General features: G+C 40.4%; 1 pseudogene; it reads right to left on the reverse strand.

The window, feature by feature from the left end:
- Positions 1-10,094, reverse strand: part of LOC121440440 — an 87,744-nt pseudogene extending 77,650 nt beyond the window's left edge.
- Between the last annotated feature and the right edge of the window lie 916 nt (positions 10,095-11,010).

Here is an 11,010-nt window from a genome sequence, read left to right on the forward strand (position 1 = left end):
TGAAGTGTATCTTTCTGGGAAAGATTCAACATGTCTGACCTGGCGGCTAGGTCCATTGTGTCTGCCCTGGAGAGGAGAGGCAAGGTATCTGGCTCAATTCCCTTCTTCCCAGCATTCTGTTCTGTCTACTCCACCTACCTAATTTCTGACCTATCATGCCAAGCAGTTTTATTTATTGATTAACCAATGAAACAACAGATTGACAAATGACCTTCCCACATCAGTTTTTGTCTTGGAAGAGCTTGTTTCCTCCATTGATGTTGAATGTGAGCTTTATTGAATATAGTAGTCTGGGCTTGCATCCATGGTCTCTTAGTGTCTGCAGCACATCTATCCAAGACCTTCTGGCTTTCATGTTTTCCATTGAGTAGTCGGATGTTATTCTGATAGGTTTTCCTTTATATGTCACTTGAACATTTTCCCTTGCATCTCTTAATATTCGCTCTTTATTCTGTATGTTTTGTGTATTAATTATTATATGGCAAGGGGATATTTTTTTTGATCCAGTCTATTTGGTGTTTTGTATGCTTCTTGTACCTTCATAGGAATATCCTTCTTTAGGTTGGGAAAGTTTTCTTCTATAATTTTGTTGAATATATTTTCTGGCCTTTTAGCTGTAATTCTTCTTCTATCCCTATTATTCTTAGGTTTGTTCTTTTCACGGTGTCCCAGATTTCCTGGATGTTTTATGTTAAGAATTTGTTATATGTGTTATTTTCTTTAATCAATGAGTTTATTTCTTCTATAGTATCTTTGGTGTCTCTGATTCTTTCTTTTATCTCTTGTATTCTGTTGGTTATGCTTCTCTCTGTAGTCCCTGATCAATTATCCAGATTTTCCATATCTAGCCTTCCCTTGGTTTGTGTTTTCTTTATTACCTCCATTTCATTTTTCAAGTCTTGAACTGTTTGCATTAACTGTTTGATTGCTCTATTGTGGTTTTCTTGGGTATCTTTGAGAGATTTATTCATTTCTTCTATCTTTTTGTTTGTCTTCTCCACGTCTTTTCAGCAGTTTTTCACATCTTGTTTAAGGTCCTCTATCATTTTCATAATGTTAGGATTAATGTCAATTTCTTCTCCTTCTTCTGGAATAGGGTGTTCAAGTCTTCTTGTTGTGTGATCCCTGGAATCTCGTGTTGTCATGTTGCCTTTCAGATTGTTAGAGGAATTATTGCATTGTCCCCTGCCCATCTCTTTCTTCAAATTCATCCAGGAGAGTCTTGGTGTCTTGTTCCAATCTGTCCTGTGACTAACTCTGGTTGGATCTCCTCAGTTCCCCTTTGGGTGGATAGCCTCAGTGTAGGAGTAGACTGTTCCTGGGCCAAGGACTGCTCTGGGTGGGTAGTCTCAGTACAGGAGCAGGAACTGTTCCTGGGCCAAGGGCCTCGCAGACAATAGGGCAGGTGGTCTAAAAGGTTGTCCTCAGCACTGGGACAGGACTCTTGGAGATTGAAGAATCCCACAGACAAAAGGACAAAGTTGGGGGTAGGAGGGAGGAGTTGTGTGGAGCCAAGAAGCCCCTTCAACATGAGCTGGAGGTGCCCTGCACTCCCCTTTGACAGGCAGGTACACACTCACCCCTCTGGGTGGGTAGTCTCAGTGCAGTAGCACGAACTGTTCTTGGGCCAAGGATCTCGCAGACAATAGGGCAGTCTTGGGGGAGTCAGGTATGTGAGGATCAAAGAAGCCCCTGCAACAGGGGCTGAAGGTGCCCAGTGCTCCTTTCCCCAGATGTTCCACTGTGCCCTGGGATGTTGCCCACTCACCAGTCTGAAAGGTTGTTCTCAGCACAGGGACAGGACTCTTGGAGGTCGAAGTACCCTGCAGACAAAAGGCCCCCTGGCATTTCTTTACAAACAGAATATACTTAGTATACTTGAAATCTTCCATTTGGATTCTTATCAGAATATCAGATACATTCATGAAGAAATCATTACATATTCAAATGTACAATCTCTCATATCTACAAGACTTAAATGTGTCAACCTTGTGATTGAAGATCAATGGCAAAATTCATTTAAAATACAAGTTGATAATAATAATAACATTATTAAATTAATTTATCTATACATCTTTTTATATTACTCTTATGACTAGTATGATTTAATAATATAAACTAGAATAAGGTATTCTAAAACGAATAAGGTACTTAAGTGAAGTCATTTTATCATTTTGCATATCTGAGATCTGAATGGCATGAGATTTAAGTTATATGACTCTAGAAAAGTTGTTCTAATATTCCGAGTTTTAACTTTACATTATAAAAGATTTATTGTTTGTATTAAACCATTTGAATAATTCATCATGACTATTACATGAGTTCATATATAAAAGTGATGTATAGTCCAGTGGTGGTGGTGCACATCTTTAATCCCAGCACTTTGGAGGCAGAGGAGTTTGATCTCTGTGAGTGCCAGGCAAGTCTGGTCTACAGGAACTAGTTCCAAGGCAGCTAGTACAGTCAAAAAGAGAATCCCTGTCTAAAACAAAACAAAACAAAACAAAAACAAAAAGATACATACACATTATATGTGTTTATCTTATTTGATTTATAATAATAATAGTTAATATACTCATTGTTTGCTAAAAACAACAATTAGATTAATCAAGATATGAGACAAATAGAAGTTCAAATGGCCAAGAGAAAAACAGAAACTGTTTGAAATTATGTTAGCTGCCACTTCAGATGACACAAAAAAGTAATGGAGACTTTCATGACATTTAACAGCCCTCTGAGATTAATATAAAAAAAAAATATATGGAGTCAAAAGACTGGTGCTTCATAAATGTTAGAGTATCTAACTTTCAAAATTTAGGTAGCACTAACTTTTGTACACACTAAAGCCTCAAGAGCCTGCTAGCTATTAATTATTAAATTCTCTATGTCACAACTGGGAAAACTGAGAAATAAATAAATTTTTGGGAATGTGATTTCATAGACTTATTGCAGTACTGTTCAGACATTGTGAAAGCTATACATAAATTCTTACAGAATGTCATGATTATGATCTTTCTGAGTAAGAGTAATTGAAAAGTAAATATTATCAGTTACACATAAGAAAATTTCATTGAGTTTCTTGTTGCTTTAAATCATCCAAACATACAGAAAATAAAATTAAGCATGAAATCAAAAGGTCTAAACCAAAACTTTGAAACACACAGACAGACAGACAGACAGAGACACACACACACACACACACACACACACTTTTCTGAAAATCTTTGGAATATTATAGTGTATACATAATAAGTACAAAGTCCTTAAATCATTCAAAGTGTTTCTGAATTGGAATAATCAACAAGAGAAAGTAGCTTTCTGCTTCCATGTGTTGATATTTTGTTATTTTTCACCTAAGCACAATTTTGAAATTGTAGCCTTATCATCTATAGATCTATTTATCATTGCAAAGGAGCTTTCTAATATTCACTCATGGCTTAATCTTCAGTGATATTAAGCATTTCTTAAATTGAATAAATATTCCAATATTCTCAACTGATGATTTAAAAAATGGATCTTCTTTCTGTTTTTCCCAATTCTTCCAAACTATTTACATGGACAAATTTATACCTTTATGGGAGTTAAGATTTATATATTGCTTTATAGCTAGATGATATAAATTATTTCCCCTTATTTTATCATTAAAGATGAAAGCTATAACCTAGAATTTGGTTTAGTCTCTATGGGACATCATTATTATCTCTTTTTCTGTACTTGATTTTTGAGAACAAACACATGCAAGAATACAGATTTCTTCTTAAAAAAACTTAAGTTCAATTTAGTAAAATAAATAAATATGCAAACATAATTTTCAAAGAGTACATTTTATAGTTTTTCTGAAAAAATATTTGTTTCCACTTGTAATGAGATACTCAAACAGTCTGCAGTGATACAAAACACATCCCTCTACTATCACCATTTCTACCTCCTGAAAAATGGAATCATGTTGTCTATTGACTAAAATCTCAATAACTGTTTACCTTCCCTTAAGTAACATTTGTTGTTTCTCTTGGTTCTATATCTATTAAGTAAGATGGCAAACAATTTGGTTGGCTGTTAGCCTGCCAATGGATCTCCTATACCATGACAGAAAACACAATTTCAAAATAATATTTATTAAATCAACTGCTTTAAATTTTAGAACAGTTGAATTTATAAAGTCAGTAAGTATATGTTGTAGAGAACTCTCTTGTTCCAGTATATTTCTTCCACTGTTGAAATCCATCTTAAGGTTAGTTTGTGAAAATTGATACTATGTAAGGTATCATTTAAAATGAAAATGAGGACAGGTCTAAATTATCATCTATTGTTGGTCCAAAATTATCACAGGACCTGTACCTCAAGGCATGTAGAACAGAGTAAAGCCTGATATAAATTTGAAGGGTAATCTCAAAACTACCTAGATTGAGACAGTACAATCTATGAAGACGCCCCTCCAGTGAGAGGGAGGGCTTGGCTATCTCTCATTGGCTAGAGGTACCAACAAATCACAAGATGCCACTTAACCTATATAAGCTGACGCTCACAGTAATAAACTGAATTCCTACTTTGACGTGATTCCCTATAACTTCTGATTGTCCTGCATTGTGGGCCTGCAGATCTGATTGCCTTGCTTTGTGGGGCTGCAGAATGGGCACATAGTGCACTCATATTTCCCTGAGGAATAAAGCTAAGGAAGTGGGGCCACTGGCGCCCAACACTGGGCAACTGGTTCCAGGGCAAAATAATCAGTCAAGGTGAGTGGGACCTCATGATGGGTAATGCAACTTCACACAAAAATGATCCAATGCTTAAGGCACTGAAGTATATGCTACTCTCCGGAGGCCTGGAATTGAGAGACCACAATGCCATCCAGGCATGGGAGCATATAATTACCCTTGCCCATTGGGTACCTACTGGGAATCTTTTCTCATGGAGCATGTGGAACCAGGTGAACACTCTGCCAGGAAAAAAAAACAAAACAAAACACTTTGATATACCCTCACCATTGTAATTCTATCCAACTATTACGGCCCTTAAGGCATGTTTTCACCTTGCTGGTTGGCCTCCCTCAGCAGAAGATAAGAAAAGGGTCAGAGACATGGAGAGGTCTGAAAATAACTAACTGGCTAGAACGGAGGGGAGGAGTCAGGAAAAAAACCACAAAAATGTCAAAGTTCAGGAGAGGTCTGAAGAATCCAAAAGTAATTGATTAATCAAAAGAGTGGGAGAAAAAGAGATAGACAAGGGGAAAGACGAAAAATGGGTTCAATTTATTGAAGAGCAGTCCCAGAAGGAAGGAAAAGGCAGGCAGAAGCAAGGACAAAAAGGAAAGTAAATATTGTCTGTGACAAGGAGTGGCTACCTGCTTATGTCCCCAGCCACACTGGAAAGGATAAAATTGGAGAGGGGAATAGAACAAATAAAAGAGCTCCATCCTTGCCAGGAGGGAATTAATATACACTTGGGTGGGATTGCCCAAAGATAAAGGAAAGGTCCTGCCTCTGGTCCTCCCAAGGTTGTCTGCAATCCTCCTAGAACCAGAAGTATTAGGATAAATGGATGCCATTATTACCACTGACCACCTAGACTTTTATGATGATAAAAGTGAACAAAGTATCATTAGGCAGACCCCTGTTACCTGGATTCACCCCCAAAATTAGATGCCACTGCTCCCAGTTACCCTCATTAGGTGGGTATCTGGTAAGGTGGTGTGGGTGAAACAGTGGCCATTACCTGAACTTAAACATAAGATACTCAAGGAAATCACCAGAAATCTGCTTTAAAAAGGATAGATAAGGCCCTCAATGAGCCCATGAAACAGCTCCATGTTTATAATACATAAGCCTAATAGGAACTGGAGAATGTGATAGGACCTAAGAGCAATCAATGCCTATATGGAGCTAGTAAGGGCCACTTTAAATGACTTACCCTGGGTCTCAGAAATCCCCTCCCAATTTTACCTCACTGTAGTTGACCTAAAGGACTGTTTCTTCTCAGTTCCTCTTCATGAGGAGGATTGTGAGAAGTTTGCCTTTTCCATTCCTACAGTTAACTCCTCTCAACCTGACAAGAGATAAGAATGTGCTGTTCTCCCACATCGGATGGCCAATAGTCTGGCCTTTTTCAAACAAAATTTATATAGCATCCTCTCTCCTTATTTTAACAAAGATAATACTCTTCTGTATATTTATATGGGTGGTCTAATCATTGGGCATTTGGAGGAATCAAGGCTAGCTCCTCGGGTAACTACTATTATTAATATTTTCCAAAAACATGGCTTAAAAATAGGCCCAAACAGAATACAAAAGGTACCCCCATTTCATACATTCTGATCCCTGTTAATACTCACTCAAGCCAAAGTGAATGGACCCGAATTAATCCTGCCTGGGCCTTTTATTTATCAGGGTTACAAAAGATACTAGGGAAAATGAACTGAGTAAGGCCCTGGTTGCCTATAGATACTGGAAAACTAGATGTGTTATATAATCTACTAAAGGGGGGGGGGTTTAAGAGATCATTTACTTGCCCCCTGAGGGCCATCAGGTACTCACTGAATTTTTCAACAAGCTCCATCAGGCTTCTTTGGTGAGATATAATCCTAGCATTCCAATCCAAGCCTGAATATTATTAGCGAAAAATACCATGCTGGCTACCATTGTTCAGCAGTCACAAACTCTGGAATGGGTACATACTACCCTGGGGGGCATTCCCAGAGTATAGTCTCTAGTCAATCAAATAGCTGATATGGACATAAAAATTAGGGAACGTCCCTCTGAGATTATGGAAAAGATCCCTCTAAATTAATAATTTCATTCAAAATTAAGGATTTAAAATTGGGGGCCAGATATTTTTCTCAATTGAGCATCGCCATGGAGGGATTTCTGGGGACCCTGAGCACCCACTTTGGGGAGTCCCAGTTAGTGAAGCTATATCAAGATCTACACTGCAGAAGCCCCTTAGTCTTTTCTTCTAAGCCCCTGCCCCAAGCATTTACTATTTGCACATATGGCAGGAAGAAGGGGAGCAAGTTGTATGAATTCCTACCACCAGTAGCCTTTAGGTTACCTGTCCACTTGGGCATGGCCTCTTATACTATTTATGCCGATGTAAAGGACACACCTGACCCCTTTTCCAGTAGTGGGATTCGGTTGTTGTTCCTCGTTTCAGCCGAGGATTTTGATCTGTGTGTCTATCCCTAAATAAATAACTTATTTTATATTCAATTCTGTTCTTGATTGATACATTTGTTCTTACTGTATAAAATTTTGTATTAGACTTAGAACCCTCTTATTTATTTATTTATTTATTTATTTATTTTTACTTAAAAATTTCCTCCTCCTCCCATTTCCCTCCCCCTCAACCCCCTCCCCCTCCCTCTCCAGTCCAAAGTGCAGTCAGCATTCCCTGGCCTGTATTAAGTCCAAGCCCCCCCCCCTTCCATCCAGGTCTAGGAAGGTGAACATCCCACAAAGACTAGTCTCCCATAAAACCAGTATATGCAGTGGGATCAAAACCCAGTGCCATTGTCCTTGGCTTCTCAGTCAGCCCTCCTTGCCGATACATTCAGAGAGTCTGATTTGATCGCATGCTCCATCAATTCCAGTCCAGCTGGCCCTAGTGAGCTCCCATTAGATCAGCCCCACTGTCTCAGTGGGTGGGCACACACCTCACGGTCCTGACTTCCTTGCTCATGTCCTCTCTCTTTAATATTGCATGCAAATGGATGGAAATAGAAAATACTATCCTGAGTGAGGTAACCCAGACCCAAAAAGATGAATATGGTATGTACTCACTCATAAGTGGATTCTAGCCATAAATAAAGGACATTGAACGTATAATCCATGATCCTAGAGAAGCTAAATAAGAAGGTGAACCCAAAGAAAAACATATAGTTATCTTCCTGGATATTGGAAGGAGAAAAGATTGCTGAGAAAAAACTGGAAACTTGGGGGGGGGGGGGTAAGGGGAGATAGGGAGAAAAAAGTGAGAAGGGGGGATGGGGAGAGCTTGGGGGAATGGGACGGTTGGGATGGAGGAAGGGTGGATATGGGAGCAGGGAAGTATATATCTTAATTAAAGGAGCCATTTTAGGGTTGGCAAGAGACAAATCTAGAAGTATACCCAGGTGTCCATGGAGATATAACCAGCTAGATCCTTGGGCAGCTGAGGAGAGGGCGCCTGAAATGGCCTTATCCTATAGCAATACTGACGAATATCTTGCATATCACCATAGAACCTTCATATGGCAATGGATGAAGCTAGAGACAGAGACCCACATTGGAGCACTGGACTGAGCTCCCAAGGTCCAAATGAGAAGTAGAACCCTCTTATTTAAACAAAAGCGGGAGGTGCTGTAGGAAATGCTATCATGGGGCTGCCTTTTTAGTTGTCCCTACAGGGGTAGCCAAGGCAAACATTATCAAAACTCTCCCTTGAAGGGGATCTGCTCAATATAAGGAAATGATGACCATATATATATTACTCTACAAGAGGTCCCAGAACCCTGCATTCTCTATTCAGACAGCTCTTAAGTGGTGAACCTTCTGCCTTACTTCCCCTATGTCTATATCAAATTGGGTGCTAATCCTATTTCTGCATTAATGATATATTTTAGATTGCTCTTAGAATGTAGAAAAGCACATATATATTCAACATCTCAGAGGGCAACAAATCTTTACTGGCCTCATTTCCCAAGGCAATGCTGCTACTGATGCTTTAGCTTCAGGGGCCTGTCTCATAGTGGTCTCAACTCTGCCCATACAAAATGCTACCCAAATGCATGACTGAACTCATGTCAACTGGAGATAACTCAAATACCTATACACCCAGATCCCCACAACAGAATTAAAGAGAATTGTTCATACATGTAAGATTGTCCACAGCTTCCCTGTATCTCTTCCCTTTACAAGAGCAAGGGGTTAACCCAAGAGGGTTAGGACCCAATGTTATCTGGCAAACAGTTGTAACACATTACCCTCCATATGGCAAATAAAAATATATGTTAGTGGCCATAGACACATACTCTAAGGCATACTTGGCTACCACCCATTCATGGACAAAGGTAACCTGTGGCAAACTTCTCGACCAGCGAGAAAGAACAACCACCACATGAGGATTCTTCTCAGATCACGCTTTAATGGAGTGCTTCTTGGTGGAGGGAGAGCAGGAAGCGAGGGGGCCTGAGAGCACTAAAGCAGCTGCTTATATAGGGAGTAGGCACACGGGTCGCCATCAGCTGACATCAGCTGCATCGGGATAGGCCCAAGGACTCTAAACCACCGTGCATGCGGGAAGCAGGGGACACACAGCTCCCAAAGGCAGAGCCAAATATGGAGTTGTTTATTTCCAACAAGACAGGATGTAGGCGCCATCTTGTAATGGCAATCCTGTCCGGCTCCCTGCAGTTCCCCCTTATTGTTTGTGAGCACTGAGCGCAGGACTAACGTCATCCAATCTGACCCCCACCTCATGATGTGTTGGTTGATCGAGGATGGAAGATATTCTCCATGGACACACCTTCCCCTGTGCAATGGGTACTCGAGGAACCCCGGGGGTGCAAAGGCTGTGTCACAGGAACCTACATCCGCACACCTACCCAAGTGCAATGGATCAACAGATCCCATGGGATGCATAGGCTGTGCATGATGGAAGCCCTAAGCTTCTCTTAGTGCTGATAGCCATATCTGGGGGAGGAGCCACACTCCAGGGCAGCCAATGTTTGGGAGATAATTACTTTGTCCCTCTTGGTTTGGGCATGAAGGCAGCAGACCAACCACAGGCACAACATATAGCCACCCAGGCAGCTTGCCAAAAACATGCCCATGCCCACTCACTCCTTATTGAAAGCACAGGGACCCTTTCTCTGTAATGTTACATGCTTCTCCTAAAGAGGCTACTTTAGAATTATACATTAAAAATGGTAAATCAAGGTTTCTATTGGTGGTAAAAATCTGGGGAAAACTGTGGCATCATGCCGAACAGGCATCGCCTTTGGGAAGGCTGACAGGATTCCCCATCTGTGCTCCGCCTTCCCCTGGATCCATATCATCAGGGACATCAGCAGGATCTTCTTCCAGAGACTCAGCCTCATCCTTAGGAACTTCCTTGATCATGCGTGTCAGCTGGCATGGAACCCAAAACGGAGCCTCTTGGCCCTGTGGAAAAACACATACAGCTCCCCTGGATCTTGCCACCACAAGATCCGGTCCATACCATTTGTTATCCAATACATCTTTCCACATCACATATTCCTTTTTTCCCATAGGGCCTGTTGCATGCTTTTCAGCTGCTGCAGTACCTGACTCATTCAGGTTTAAAAAATTAAGTGTGAAGAGTGCAAGGGAGATTCTTTCCCTAGGGGAAGCAGATTCAGCTATTCCCCCTTTTTTGTTTTTGCAGAATTTCTTTAATACTTTTGTTAGCTCTTTCCACAATACCTTGTCCTTGTGGAATGTATGGAAGGCCCGTAATGTGGGTCACCTGGAGCTGTGCACAAAAGGCACGAAATCCATGGGAGGTATATGCCATTGTCTGTCTTAAGGCGTAGGGGTTTTCCCCAGGCAGCCCAGGCCTCAAGGCAATGTGTTTTTACATGAGTTACCTTTTCTCCTGCTAGGGGCGTGGCATGAATAATGCCAGAAAAGGTATCCACTGATACATGTAAATATTTTAATTTGCCAAATTTAGGCACATGGGTAACATCCATTTGCCACAACCCGTTAGGTTGCCGCCCTCTAGGATTGACCACAACATGTAGAAAAATGAAAATAGATCTACATCCATCTTCATGTACAAAACTCAATTTTAAATGAGCCAAAGGCCTCAGCATATAAAAATTATGTTGAACCTTACAGAGAAAAAAATTTTGAAGCACATTTTGCCACATCTCAAACACAGCCTCAGTGGCACAAACATTGTGAGAAACCTTAAATTATATCTCCCGAATTGAGAAGCTTTTCTATAACAAGGCTAGAGTGGGAAAAGATCTTTATTTATCATAAACCCATTTCAAAAATATATGAAGAACTC

This window comes from Microtus oregoni, unplaced genomic scaffold (assembly GCF_018167655.1).
Source record: "Microtus oregoni isolate MIOR12 unplaced genomic scaffold, Mior012 000067F_ref0000223, whole genome shotgun sequence".
NCBI lineage: Eukaryota > Metazoa > Chordata > Mammalia > Rodentia > Cricetidae > Microtus > Microtus oregoni.